This window comes from Oncorhynchus tshawytscha, linkage group LG13, assembly GCF_018296145.1.
Source record: "Oncorhynchus tshawytscha isolate Ot180627B linkage group LG13, Otsh_v2.0, whole genome shotgun sequence".
In the NCBI taxonomy this organism is placed as follows: domain Eukaryota; kingdom Metazoa; phylum Chordata; class Actinopteri; order Salmoniformes; family Salmonidae; genus Oncorhynchus; species Oncorhynchus tshawytscha.
In genome coordinates this window covers 22,145,393-22,161,067 of record NC_056441.1, presented here as the reverse complement: position 1 = coordinate 22,161,067, position 15,675 = coordinate 22,145,393, and the positions used below count along the sequence as shown (strand labels likewise).

General features: G+C 43.2%; 1 protein-coding gene and 1 long non-coding RNA gene across 5 annotated transcripts in view; both read left to right on the top strand.

Moving 5' to 3' along the window:
• Window positions 1–409: 409 nt before the first annotated feature.
• Window positions 410–3,196, top strand: LOC121838994. Its single transcript, XR_006078521.1, has 3 exons — window positions 410–550; window positions 775–894; window positions 1,673–3,196. It is a non-coding gene; the product is annotated as an uncharacterized LOC121838994 (long non-coding RNA).
• A 3,852-nt stretch (window positions 3,197–7,048) lies between these two features.
• LOC112264472 (protein FAM83H) overlaps window positions 7,049–15,675 on the top strand; it is a 35,255-nt gene continuing 26,628 nt past the window's right edge. For 3 of the 4 annotated variants that reach the window (XR_006078583.1, XR_006078582.1, XM_024441088.2), the window contains exon 1: window positions 7,049–7,345. The gene's annotated coding sequence lies outside the window, so the exon portion shown is untranslated. The remainder of the gene's footprint in view (window positions 7,346–15,675) is intronic. The other variant, XM_042295355.1, reaches the window with a different exon arrangement.

The window sequence follows — 15,675 nt, the reverse complement described above, 5'->3', positions numbered from 1 at the left end:
ATCATTGTGCATTGCAAGTATACAAAGGTTATCACATATATACAGTGACCATGGCATTGTTGTAGCCCCACACCTGACCTCCAGGGAAACCCCCAACAGGTGCATGTTCATTAAATGTTTATGGTTCTGTCACACCCTGATCTGTTTCATCTGTCTTGTGATTGTCTCTATCCCCTCCCGGTGTTGCTTATTTTCCCTGGTGTATTTATCCCTGTGTTTCCTGTCTCTCTGTGCCAGTTTGTCTTGTATGTTTTTCAAGTCAACCAGCGTTTATCCCGTACTCCTGCTTCTATTCTCTTTCGCTAGTCCTCCCGGTTTTTGACCCTTGCCTGTTTTTCTGGACTCTGTGCCCGCCTGCCTGACCTGACCTCGAGCCTGCCTGCCACTCTGTACCTCCTGGACTCTGAACTGGTTTTGACCTTTTGCCTGTCCATGACCATTCTCTTGCCTACCCCTTTTGGATTGTTTAATAGATATCAAGACTCAAACCATCTGCCTCCCGTGTCTGCATCTGGGTCACGCCTTGTGCCCTCATAGAGTAATTGAACAAGTATGAGAAACAGTGTTTAAATCCTTTACAATGAAGATCTGTGAAGTTATTTGTATTTGCAAAAATAATCTTTGAAAGACATGGTCCTGAAAGGGACGTTTAGCTCCGACTAGGAAATACGTTTTGAACGGTCATCCAACTTGGATTTGCAAGTCGGGGACTCTTTCTAGAGCTTCGACCTGAAGATCTCTGACGTCATTATGATTCAACCTTGTTTTTTTCAGTTCCCAGTTGTCTTGAAGACACCATAAATCCAGAGAATGACAGACTTTGATAAAGTCTGATGACAAATTTGCCCACGAAAGACCACAGCGCCACCTTCTTGTTCAAGTGAGCACAACAAGGTGAGTCTAAAAATGTATTGTATGCTGCTGTATAAATTATGTAATATGCAGGGAGATGTATACTGTAGATAAGAAGGTAAATCTAAGTGTATGTTGTGTAGTAAGCTGTTAGCATGTGCCTCACCCTAATAATTTGGTCCCCTTTCCCCTCATAATTTTGCCTACTGTTCTGACTTGGTGGTGCACATGTAGCCTATAACCTGTTTTTGAGAAATGTAATCATTGAAAACTGTAAGAGCTTTCAATGTCTGCTTATATGCCCCCTTTATTTATCCTACGGCTCTGACTTGGTATACAGGGAGAATACTGTAAGAATGGCCCATGTTCTGAATTCTGTCACTGTACATTTCAAAAGTGGTGAACAAATAGTTATATTGATTACGTCCGTTCTAACTCGCTCATTGTCCTAATCAAAAATACGGATCGTCTCTTATCCGCTCGTCGTTCCCCTTATGCCATAGTTTGTACATCTCAATTGTCAGTAGAAACCACATTAGTTTAACTAAGTCAGCCATATCAGCTATGTTTTTTTTAAAGGCAGTAAATGAGACTGAATGAACTGTTTTGCTGACAGACGAGGCTCCACTGATAGCCAGGTGTAGCAGTGGTAAGGTGTTGGGACAGCTTTATGTAGGCCCTAAGTTTATGGGCACCGTTTGTTACTGTTATTGTGCAATTAATGTGTTGTTTAGTGGCTTTGCTGACAAGTATTTAATTTTTTTGCCCCACCAAGATTTACATGCTAAAATCACCAATGATCCTGTATTTTTTCTGACAGGATAAAGTTTGAAAACCAGCTCCAGCAGCAGATAGAAGAGAATAAGCACATTCATGAGTGAGTTTGTTTGCTTATACCTGTTTGAAATATATAAATCCAATAGAACTGAATAGCTGTTAAAGTAAATGGCAATGACTCTACCTAGCCTGCCAATAGACTTAGAGAGCATCCACCATATTGCTTTTATCTATCCAGTCTCTCCAGATCTGTGAATATTAAATGTTGTCTCTTCGCTCCAGAGCCCAAACAGACTGTCTGCTGAAATAGAGAGGATAGAAAACACCAAGTCTCAGCTGTTGAAAGCTGGTTTGAACCTCTACACATGATGACTGTAGTGTACTGTAGACTTTAACATGGGGCTAGTGCACCATCGGGTGTGCAACTATGATGTATCTGTGCTTGATATGAGTGTGTGCATGCGTGTGTTCATAGAACAACTGAAGTTGTCTCAGCTCTGCTATCTAGAGGAGGTGCTGGATGAGGCCAAGAGACAGAGACAACAGACACACACAAAGACTAAACCCTGGAACTACACACTGATAGTGGCCACAGTGTAAATCAAAGTTACAGATGCTCCCATGCTCAGCAAACTGGTGAACGTTTTGGGATTGTTCTTATTTTAAATGTATTTAAATTAAATTATTTAACTAGGCAATTGTTCTTCTGCCCTTGATATTGTGTATTGTATTCCTCTGTTTGGAATTGTGGTTCTGGATGAATTGTACATATTATTTGATTTTCTTATTCAGGCTTTATTTAATGGAAGCGGATATTCGACTGGCAGAAGACAAATGCAAGATTTGGAATAGGTGTCAAAATGAATGAAGGTTAGGTGTAGTTTCAGTGAGGTTAGGTGTAGTTTCAGTGAGGTTAGGTGTAGTTTTAGTGAGGTTAGGGAAAGGCATAATAGACATTAAAATGGAGTTAGCATAGGCTTCTGCTGGTCAAATATACAGTATACTGTATATACACGGCCAATGGCTGTGATGAGAACAACTACGTCCCTTATAAAGAGCTCAAGGATCTTTCCTGGTTAAAGGTTAAATAAATACCACTGTGTATGTGTGTCCTCTGGCTTGTGAGCAACCTTTACATGCATTACACTGTAACAATCTGTAATTATGTTAATTATAGCATCAGCACCATTCCACCTGACAAGTTGTATGTACTAATGCTGTAGAACCTGTTGACGGGTGGGAGGGAGCTGAGAGACACACACACACAGAGCTGAGGCCATGGCTGCATGCTCCTCTCTGAGGTCTGTTGAACCTGAGAACTTGTCAGTCTCCTTCGCAAGGTTCAGTTTTCATCCCTCTAGTATTATGTCACATATTGGTGGAGTCAAACCTACAGTAACTGATTTTTCTGGTTCCTTCATTCTGGTGTGTGTGTCACAATATATTATCATGAAGGTACACACCACAACTCTACAGGGAAGGTAATCTAAGGCCAACTCAGAGGTACCTAACACAGTGTGTCATGTGTTAGTTGTTTAACTAACACATATGTAATTTATGATTACAGGTACTCAAACAACCACAGACATACAGGGAAAACCACACACACTGCTGACATGGCATGTTACTGCGTACCTTTACTCACCACAGAGGGATGACCTTCCAGCATTTCAGCTCCACTATGTGTGTGTGTTGGTGTGACTTCAGTGCATTTTGGCTGCAGTGAGTCACCTGAAATGCAGGTGTGACATTATTTGAGGGTAGGTAGCAACACATCTGCCACACTGATCCTCAACACTGGAGCCCCCCAGGGGTGCGTGCTCAGTCCCCTCCGGTACTCCCTGTTCACCCACAACTGCATGGCCAGGCACGACTCCAACACCATCATTAAGTTTGCAGACGACACAACAGTGGTAGGCCTGATCACCGACAACGACGAGACGGAGGTCAGAGACCTGTCCGGGTGGTGCCAGAATAACAACCTCTCCCTCAATGTAACCAAGACTAAGGAGATGATTGTGGACTACAGGAAAAGGAGGACCGAGCACAACCCCAATCTCATCGACGGGGCTGTAGTAGAGCAGGTTGAGGGCTTCAAGTTCCTTGGTGTCCACATCACCAACAAACTAGAAGGGTCCAAAGACACCAAGACAGTCGAATAGGGCATGACAAAGCCTATTCCCCCTCAGGAAACTAAAAGGATTTGGCATGGGTCCTATGATCTTCAAAAGGTTCTACAGCTGCAACATCGAGAACTGGTTGCATCACTGCCTGGTACAACAATTGCTCAGCCTCCGACCACAAGGCATTACAGAGGGTAGTGCGTACGGCCCAGTATATCACTGGGGCTAAGCTGCCTGCTATCCAGGACCTCTACACCAGGCGATGTCAGAGGAAGGCCCAAAAAATTGTCAAAGACCCCAGCCACCCAGTCATAGACTGTTCTCTCTACTACTGCATGGCAAGCGGTACCGGAGTGCTAAGTCAAGGACAAAAAGGCTTCTCAACAGTTTTTACCCCCAAGCCATGAGACTCCTGAACAGGTAATCAAATGGCTACCCAGACTATTTGCATTGTGTGCCCCCCCCCAACCCCTCTTTTATGCTGCTGCTACTCTGTTTATTATATATGCATAGTCACTTTAACTATACATTCATGTACAAATGTACATACTACCTCAATAGGCCCGACCAACCAGTGCTCCTGCACATTGGCTAACCGGGCTATCTGCATTGTCCTACCCACCAACCCCTCTTTACGCTACTGCTACTCTCTGTTCATCATATATGCATAGCCACTTTAACCATATCTACATGTACATACTACCTCAATAAGCCTGACTAACCGGTGTCTGTATGTAGCCTTTCTACTGTATCTAGCCTCGCTACTGTTTTTCAGTCTTTTTCCTTGTTGTTTAATTTCTTTACCTACCTATTGTTCACCTAACACCTTTTTTGCACTATTGGTTAGAGCCTGTAAGTAAGCATTTCAATGTAAGGTCCACTACACCTGTTGTATTTGGCGCACGTGACAAATAAACTTTGATTTGATTTACAGCATGGAAAAAGCATTTTGGAAAGCTTACTAGAGATTTTCACGTGTGTCATTTTCTCAGTGTGTGTAGGTGGATGTGAGTGTACTCTGTGTCTGTGTTCATTGGAGGAGGATCTAAACCAACACCTAACCTCCCTTCCAAACCCCAGTGTCTCTAGAGTTGAGACTTGAAGTTGAGAGAGAAAGCAATAGGCTAATGCTGCTGCCGACAGGATTTCTCTGACTCCTGATCCATTCTCTCTGAGTCCCAGCTTACTGTCCAGTTCCAAGTGTGTTGGTCCATGCCAGGTTTTATCTGCTGTCCAGAGTCAGGCCCAGACCTGTGGTTCTGCTCTATGGCTAGGAGGTGAGTCAGAGAGAGGGGTGACGATGGGGGAGAGAGAGAGGAGCTGGGTGTGGTCCTGAAGCCCGTGGCACATTCCTAGAATAGACCACACCCTCAATCGCACCTCCCACACACACACACTCACATTTCCAGCTGCTAACTTAGCTAAAAAAATGCTCAGGTGAACAACATACACACACTAAGTCTAAGACATTCTCACTCATACACACGTATGGTTATACACTCACACGGTATACAAATGAACTTTCATGGAGTGTTGTTATCACAGCCAGGTCACCTGTGATACAAGTCAGTATTTGACTTCCACCTATGTCTGAGGACGTCGGGAGAATATGTGGAAACCGGCCACTAGGGGCAACAGTGAGCACTGTTATCTTCAAGTAGGTTTTGGCGATGTGGATGGCGGAGGGCATCTGCCTCTGATTCCAAAGGTTGCCAGAATCCAGCGATAGAAAGTTGTTTTTGAGATTTTTGTTTTAAGCCTACCCCAAACCTTAACACCCTCCTTAACCAATAGGAGTTAATGCCTAAACTTAACCTTAAACACTTAGAAATTTGACTTTGGAACAACTTAGAAATTTGACGTTTCAGAAACATAGATGAACGTGAGACTAGTTGTGTTATCATACACACCAGGGAGAAGTAGATTTGCTTATCTCGGTCTAGATCAGGTGTGTGCATGTAGTGTGTGTGTAACACAGGGCAGGGTGCACCAAGGTACATGGGCAGAGATCCACAACCGTGAGACACACCCTGCGCCGAACAAGTGTGTGTGTGTGTGTGCTGCAGGATATCAGGGGAGTAGGGTGGAGCTGATCTGACAGAACAAAAGACAGCCCACGTCAAACACACACACACAAAAACTCAGTGCCCCTTAGTGTAGATATGGGAAACATTAATTAACATTTGGTTGAGTTGTCAACTAACCTGAATTCAACCTGAAATCAACTAAAAATGTCACCATGTCATTGGATTTAGGTTAAAAGCTGGGTGAAAAAATCAACAAAATTCCCTTTATGTTGATGACTTAAAAACAAAATCCAATCAGTTTTCCACTTTGATTCAACATCATCAGATTGCATTTTTTGTTGTTGAAATGACATGGAAACAACATTGATTCAACCAGTTTTGCCCAGTGGTATTGTACTGGGCAGGACAAACAGAACAAGTGCAACTTGATGGGTTAGAGTGACCTACTGGTAGACATGGACAACTTTGCTATGTTAACACTATGCAGCTGAATCAGCATGAAGGATGGCAAAGTCATGAAGAAACAAGAGCTCTATCTCTCAGACTTCCCTGTCCGCAGTTAAAAAGAGAGAGAGAGAGAGAGAGAGAGAAGAGAGAGAGAGAGAGAGAGGGAGGGGGACATAAAGGAAAGGAGAGAACGAGGGAGAGGAAAGACGAAAAATAAGAGGGGTGCACACTGGGTAGTAGCACACAACTGTCTGAAGCACAAACCATGCTACAGCTCACTAGTGGAGAGAGAGAGCGCAACAGAGAGCGACAGAGAGAGGGGGAGGTGGTAATAGCAAAGATAGGCAGAAACTGCTTCTCCAATGGATATTCCCGAAAACGCTTGTAGGCGATGTCATGGCGACGTTGGCTAGCTATGCTCATGCGCAGAACACGTCATCGTGTGTCGCCTCACGCCGAACTGCGCACGTGCAGGCCGTCAAATCAAAATAAAGTTGTTTTTCAGGAAAATGAAAACGTGTCAGTGTCACTTTAAGATCATGTTCAAGGATTTAAGACATTTGCTCGAATATAGGTTGTGCCTTTAGATTTCGAGAAAATTAAGAACTAAGGAAGACATTTTCACTTCTCTCATTGACTTCTAAAAACCCAAACCCCTACCTGGTCTGCTTGGTCGGTTTAGCTAGCACGCGTTCCCGGAAGTCTCGCGATGTTGTGGCTCTGGTTTTAAAAACTCTGTGGTAACAGTTTTTGAAATATGCCACCAGTCAACTTCCAATAGTTTTCAACTGTCAGCTTTAACTACAGTGATAATAGGAGGAGTTGGGAGGGAGGAAAGGGAGTGAGTTACTCAACTTCTTCCCTGTTTTATCTCCCCGCGGTGTGGAAGAGCGCGGGTAAAGAGGTAGGTTTAACAGACGCAGACAGGTCGGACTTGAGTAGTGTGGAGTTCCTGGGCGTTTTGATCGGATAGGGTGGAGTCCCAACGGGAGAAAGGAATGTAATACACAGACGAGCCGAGGAACACTAGTGGCGGTACCGCGGAAGGGATACACGGCCATACACCGCGGTTCTAGCAAAAAAAGACAAGGTAGTCTACAGGTTGATGCCCACTTGAGGGTAAGAGACTGAATCATTATGTCCATAACAACTCTCTCTGAAACAGGTACATCTATTTAAGTGATAATCTATCCAGGTGATCTCTCCGTGCCTTCTATAAATTAGCCTATTGCAATAATCTCTATGTAACTCAGTGTATGTAGCCTATACTATAACAAGAGAATGAAATAGCACTTTGAACCTTGAAGCAGTCAAATGTTACCAGTAGTTCTATAGTCTACAGTACCTATCGCGATCACTGTTTGATTAGGCTTCTCTAGTAATAACTCTGCAATAACGTCTGGTTTCATTGAAAGCTGCCAACCAATAGAAACTCTGCAAGACTTGATTGGCAGTCTTCAATTAATTTACATAAATGCACATACACACAAAGAAACTTCTGTATTACAGTAGCCCTCTATTATAACCTACATATTGTTGTGCATAAACAGGACAATATGTTGTATGTCGTGTTATCTAATAATGTAGACTACATAGTTGGACTAAAGTCGATTGATAATCAAAGTCGTATGCCTTGTAAATTACCATACAGAAGGTGTTTGTGTGTGTATGCTGAGTACAGATGTTCTGCTTTGTATCTGACTGAGACTTTGGTCCATGTCAGATAATAGGCCTACTTTAGCCTTCCTGTATGTCAGCCTACTACTACTTTCTCTGTGTGTGTGTTTGTGTGCGTGTTTACTACTGCTTCGGCTTTTGCCCAGGGGGACGACCTTTTAGGGCGCAGGTGGTAGTGAACAAGTTAACAAACAGATCACCGACCATTTCGAATCCCACAATGCCAAACAACTCTCCTTCCGTGGCCTCCAACTGCTCTTAAATGCAAGTAAAACTAAATGCATGCTCTTCAACCGATCGCTGCCCACACCTGCCCGCCCGCCCGTTCAGCATCACTACTCTGGACGGTTCTGACTTAGAATATGTGGACAACTACAAATAACTAGGTGTCTGAATAGACTGTAAAATCGCCTTCCAGACTCACATTAAGCATCTCCAATTCAAAATTAAATCTAGAATCGGCTTCATATTTCGCAAAACAAAGCATCCTTCACTCATGCTGCCAAACATACCCTCGTAAAACTGACTATCCTACCGATCCTTGACTTCGGCGATGTAATTTACAAAACAGCCTCAAACACTCTACTCAGCAAATTGGATGCAGTCTATCACAGTGCCATCCGTTTTGTCACCAAAGCCCCACATACTACCCACCACTGCGACCTGTATGCTCTCGTTGGCTGACCCTCGCTTCATATTCATCGCCAAACCCACTGGCTCCAGGTCATCTATAAGTCTTTGCTAGGTAAATCCCGTCTTATCTCAGCTCACTGGTCACCATAGCAGCACCCACCAGTAGCACGCGCTCCAGCAGGTATATTTCACTGGTCACCCCCAAAGCCAATTACTCCTTCGGCCGCCTTTCCTTCCAGTTCTCTGCTGCCAATGACTGGAACAAACTGCAAACATCACTGAAGCTGGAGACTCATATCTCCCTCACTAGCTTTAAGCACCAGCTGTCAGAGCAGCTCACAGATCACTGCACCTGTACATAGCCCATCTGTAAATAGCCCATCAAACTACCTCATCCCCATACTGTTATTTATTTTATTTATTTTGCTCCTTTGCAGCCCAGTGTCTCTACTTGCATACTCATCTTCTGCACATCAATCACTCCAGTGTTTAATTGCTATATTGTAATTATTTCGCCACTATGGTCTATTTATTGCCTTACCTCCCTTATCCTACCTTATTTGCACACACTGTATGTAGACTTTTTCTATTGTATTATTGACTGTATGTTTGTTTATTCCACCTGTAACTCTGTGTTGTTTGTGTCGCACTGCTTTGCTTTATCTTATATTACAAAATAGAAGATTTGCAGATTGGAATAGCACATTTGTTTGTGTGTGTGTGTGTGTGTTCATGTTTTCCTGTTAGACCATTATGCTGTCATGGCTGCACCCTTTGTTTGCATTGTCTTAATAAGGGTCAATGTCTATCCGTGTGCGTTCTCGTGCTTACGAGAATTCATTCTATCCCTTTGTGTACTTGTAGTATCTGACCTTGAGTCATTGTGCTGTATGTGGTGCTGTTGTCTTTTCAGTCAGACAGTGATGATATCCTGATGATACAGGACAGGTAGATGTACTTCTGTCTGTGTCTCAAATTACACTCTAATTCCCTATGAAGTGCACTACTTTTTGACAGAGCCCTAAGTGAATTACGATGGGAATAGGGTGTCATTTCAGATCTGCCCGTGTGAGTACCAGTGATGATATAGAGAAGGACAGGTACCCTTCCCCCTTCTCTCTCTCTCGCCCTGTACTATTCTCACTGACCTATTTAAACGACTAACTGTAGAATCCACCTGAATCGGTATGCAGGATCAATCTGTATGTTTGTTTAGTGAGGCGTGTTCGTGTGTGTGTGTGTGTGTGTGTGTAATTGTACAGGTTCTGTCTCCTCACGCTGTGTTCACCCAATTCAAATATTTTTTCTACTAATTTGTCTTTTGACCAATCACATCAATATTTTTCATAGCAGATCTGATTGGTCTACCTCTGTTTGCACAGGCAGTCCAATTCATATATTTTCTGCACCAATTGGTCTTTTAACCGATCACATAAGATATTTTCACGTCAGATCTTTTGCAGAGGTGATCTGATTCGTCAAAAGAACAATTAGTGCAGAAAATATCAGAATTGGGCTGCCTGTGTAAACACAGCCTCAGTTACTTGTTCACGTGTTGAGACAGAGACAAATGTTCCCTCCGCCTCTCTCTTTAATTCCCTCTCTATCCCTCACTCCCTATCATGCTCCCTCCCTCTATCTCTATCAATCCTCCTCTCTCTTTTTCTTTCTCCTGCCTTTTCTCCCTTGCCCCCTCTATCATTCCCTCTCCCTCCCCCTCTTGCCCCCTCTATCATTCCCTCTCCCTCCCCCTCTTGCTCTCTCTATTTTCCTCTATCCCCCTCTCTCCCGAAGTTCACACAGGAATGCTGGGAATGACTGGTCGGAACGTTGAATGAACAAGCATGGGTTAGGCAACTCTGAGTCAGACAGTGATGATAGATATAACTATATAGCCTGGAGTGGAGGTTTGGTTCTTAAATCCTCCTGAAGTGGTTTATGGCTTCAAACCCATTCTGTTTGCTGCCTTTAAAACAGTCCTGCCCTTTTCTGAGAAACACATAAACACACGCGCGCATGCACACGCAGACACACACAGTTCCTGTCATTCATCCTGTGTCACCACTTGAGGTAAAAAGTTGTTGTTGCCACAACAAACAAATAGATGTTCCGTGTGTGAATGTGTCTTGTTAGACAGGTACATCAGACACTGTCAGCACTGGATGTTGTCATTCCTCTGTCTGTAAACCAATCAGTGTGCCCCTTGTTCCAGTAAAACAGCATGTGATTGGCTTAACCCAATCTCAACCCAATGAGCACACACGTACACACAAACACACACACACAGACAGCTTGTGGAAGATATCTCAGGTGTAGTGTTTGTTGTGTAATTTCTAACTGCCTTCAGGTCAGGGTGAGTAACCCCACCTGTACAGTTACTCTCTCACTCTGATCTAACTTACCTCAGAGGATAGGTTAGTGCAGGTCTTAACCAAATATGACAAAGACATCCTGTGATTTGAGAGTAGGACTATTTAATGCCTTGAGGTAATGTTATCCTTGGAGCACAGACTCATGCAGGCTAGGCCTGTGGGTAGCGTTAGCCAACAGACAGTCACTGTGCAGGATGTAGCATGTTAGCCGTAGGCTAGCAGTCTTGATTAGCAGGCGAGTCACAGTGCTGCTGCTGAGTAAACTACAGCCAGCTTTTGATCCAGTGGGCAGGGCTATAACGTAACTGGTTACTATGGTTACCTATAGCTCTAGGTGTGTGTGGAAGTTTACAAAACACATGCACACTCATCAGACAGCTAATTACCACACTATAAGCTACAAAACAACCCATCCACTCACCCACACACCCACATTTTAATAGAAGCTCTTATCCAGAGCGACTTACACCTCCACCATCTCGCATCTTCTTTGGAGGACAAAGGTTTTTAGTTACATAAACATTTTACACACATTTTACATACAGTACCAGTCAAAAGTTTGGACATTCAAGGGTTTTTCTTTATTTGTACTATTTCCTACATTGTAGAATAATAGTGAAAACATCAAAACTATGAAATAACACATATGGAATCATGTAGTAACCAAAAAGTGTTCAACAAATCAAAATATATTTTAGATGCTAGATTATTCAAATAACCACCCTTTGCCTTGATGACAGCTTTGCACACTCTTGGCATTCTCTCAAACAGCTTCATGAGGAATGCTTTTCCAATAGTCTTGAAGGAGTTCCCACATATGCTGAGCACTTGTTGGCTGCTTTTCCTTCACTCTGCGGTCCGACTCATCTCAAAACATCTCAATTGGGTTGAAGTGATTGTGGAGGCCAGGTCATCTGATGCACTACTCCATCACTCTCCTTCTTTGTCAAATAGCCCTTACACAGCCTGGAGGTGTGTTTTGGGTCATTGTCCTGTTGAAAAACAAATGATATTCCCACTAAGTGCAAACCAGATGGGATGGCATATCGCTGCAGAATGCTGTGGTAGCCATGCTGGTTAAGTGTGCCTTTAATTCTAAATATATCACAGACAGTGTCACCAGATTTGGACTCATCAGACAAAAGGACATATTTCCACCGGTCTAATGTCAATTGCTCTTGTTTCTTGGCCCAATCAAGTCTCTTCTTATTATTGGTGTCCATTAGTAGTGGTTTCTTTGCAGGTCAGGGCGTTGTGATGGCCACTCCAATACTTTGACTTTGTTGTCCTTAAGCCATTTTGCCACAACTTTGGAAGTATGCTTGGGGTCATAGTCCATTTGGAAGACCCATTTGCAACCAAGCTTTAACTTGGCTGATGTCTTGAGATGTTGCTTCATTATATCCACATACTTATACGTATATACATACGCTATATATACAAAAGTATGTGGACCCTTTTAAATTAATGGATTCGGCTATTTCAGCCACACCCATTGCGGACAGGTGTATATAATCGATCAAACAGCCATGCAATCTCCATAGACAAACACTGGCAGTAGAATGGCCTTACTGAAGTGCTCAGTGACGTCAACGTGACACCGTCATAGGATGCCACCTTTCCAACAAGTCAGTTCTGCCTAGCTTGAGTTGCCCTGGTCAAATGTAAGTGATGTTATTGTGAAGTGGAAACGTCTAGGAGCAACAACGGCTCAGCCACAAAGTGGTAGGCTGCACAAGCTTTTAGAACAGGACCGGCGAGTACTGAAGAACATAGCGTGTATAAATTGTCTGTCCTGGGTTGTAACACTCACTACCTAGTTAAAAACTGCCTCTGGAAGGAATGTCAACACAAGAACTGTTCGTCAGGAGCATCATGAAATGGGTTTCCATGGCCAAGCAGCCGCACACAAGCCTAAGATCGCCATGCGCAATGCCAAGTGTCGGCTGAAGTGGTGTAAAGCTTGCCACCATTGGACTCTGGAGCAGTGGAAAGGCATTATGTGGAGTGATGAATCACGCTTCACCAACTGGCAGTACGAAGGACAAATTTGGGTTTGGCGGATGCCAGGAAAACGCTATTTGCCAACTGTAAAGTTTGGTGGAGGGGGAATAATGGTCTGGGGCTGTTTTTCATGGTTTGGGCTAGGCCCCTTAGTTCCAGTGAAGGGAAATCTTAACACTACAGCATACAATGCCATTCTAGACGATTCTGTGCTTCCAACTTTGTGGCAATAGTTTGGGTAAGGCCCTTTCCTATTTCAACATGAACATGCCCTCAAGGCACAAAGCAAGGTCCATACAGAAATGTTTTTTGAAGAAATTGACTGGCCTGCACACAGCCCTGACCTCAACCCCATCAAACATTTTGATGATGAATTTGAACATCGACTGCGAGCCAGGCCTAATCGCACAACATCAGTGCCCGACCTAACTAATGGTCTTGTGGCTGAATGGAAGCAAGTCCCTACAGGAATGTTCCAACATCTAGTGGAAAGCCTTCCAAGAAGTGTGGAGGCAGTTATACGAACAAAGGTAGGATCAACGTCATATTAATGCCCTTGATTTTGGAATGAGATGTGCGACGAGGCGGTGTCCACATACTTTTGTCATGTAGTGTATATACAGTATATACACACACAACCTTTTGGATAGTTAGTACTTGGACATCTATATATTGTTTTCAGTAATAACTATTACCGATAATAAGCATTTTAAACCCAGCCCTCTGCTTCCCTCAGCCCATCCCACCTATCTCTGTAGACCACCCCCTTTTGATTTCCACGCACCATATATTTTAACTGTGCTGTCTCACATGAACTTTGAACTTCTCCAATTGCATAGTATCCACAGATTGTACGTTAAAGATAAATATTTTTCCTAAGAGTATTATTATAATGTTGATTGATTTACTATGGCTTTCCAAATCACCCAACACTGCTATTTGTAGGGTTAACACACATTCACACCCACATATTTTACACTCTTATCCAGAGCAACTTACAGTAGTGAGTTCACACATTTTTTGTATTGGTTCCCCATGGGAACCGAACCCACAGCCCTGGCGTTGCACGGGCCATGTTCTACCAATTGAGCAACACAGTCAGTCTGTCAAGCCTGCAGGCTAATAAGTCAGTCACAGGCTGCATGTTTTCATGATGTGAGCAAACAGGTAAAAACACTTCCTGTCTAGTTGACATGTTCAGATCATACCCAGTAAATGCCTCCCTATATAGTGTGCAGTAGAAGGAATATGGTGTAAGTTCAGATATGCCCAGTCTCCATATACCATGTACTGTTTCAGCATGTGGAACACTCTTAGCAGTGTTTTCAGTTGGTTGATGTGAACAAGTAAACATGCAATTGCACTGTAATATGTAACATCACATGTATTTACCCCAGACAGGCACTGTAAAAAAAAACAACATCTAATTGATTCAACAAATTATTATTCAGTAACTGGTTCCACAGCCTTTTAGTTTACTTAACTTTTCGGTCAAGTGTTACTTGAACTTTCTAGTTGGCCCAAACTTGAGAGAACTTAGGTCAGGGACACCCACAAATTCAAGTAGCGCTTTGAATGTTTTGTGCCATTACGAAAACGGGCTCAAATGAAGATCCTACATCTGTACCTACCGCCTGACACACCTGTAAGACATGTTTACTCAACACAACTATGGATGAACCTGTCTTCACAGATCTCTCTCTCTTTCCTTCTTTCTCTCTTAATCTCTCTCTCTGTATCTCTTTCTGTCTGTCTCTCTTTTTTAATCCCGACCTGATTTAATATTCAATGATACATCTGTATCATAATGGCATTGGCATTGCCATGCTAAATATCAGTATTTACTGTCATATTAATAACTACATCCTGTTGTTGTCTGTAATTTCTGTTCAATCTTGTGTATATGTGTTACAGTAAACAGGTGTGTGTTTGTTAATGTAAAGTATGTACTCGTTACACCAGTTGTCAATGACTCAACAACAATACCTTAATTATGTCGATCGTCTTGATCTAGTCAGCATGTCTACCTGAGTGCACTGTCACTAAGAGTTCACTCTCCCTCTCGCTCGCCTTCTCTCTCTCTCTTGCCCTCACTCTATCCTATGACGCATTTCTCTCTTTATAATCTCTCTTTCCTCTCCCTCTCTCTCTTTCTCTCGCCCTCTCTCTCACCCTCTCTCTCTCACCCTCTCGCTCTCTCTCTCACCCTCTCGCTCTCTCTCTCACCCTCTCTCTTTCTTTCTCTCGCTCTCTCTCCCTCTCTCTCTCACACCCTCTCTCTTTCTCTCGCCCTCTCTCTCTCACCCTCTCTCTCTCTCTCTCTCTCTCGCCCTCTTTCGTATTTCGTATCGGCCTAATTCTGCTCTGCATGCATTATTTGGTGTTTTGAGCGGACCCCAGACCTCACAACCATCAAGGGCAACAGGGTCTATAACTGATTCAAGTATTTTAGCCAGATACCTAATTGGTATGTCAAAGTTTATGTTCCTTTTGATGGCATAGAAGTCTCTTCTTGTCTAGTCTCTCAGCTCATTCACAGCTTTGTGGAAGTTACCTGTGGCACTGATGTTTAGGCCAAGGCATGTATAGTTTTTTTGTGTGCTCTTGGGCAACGGTATCTAGATAGAATTTGTATTTGAGGTCCTGGCGACTGGACTTTTTTTGGAACATCATTATTTTTGTCTTACTGAGATTTACTGTCAGGGCCCAGGTCTGACAGAATCTGTGCAGAATATCTAGATGCTGCTGTAGGCCCTACAGTAG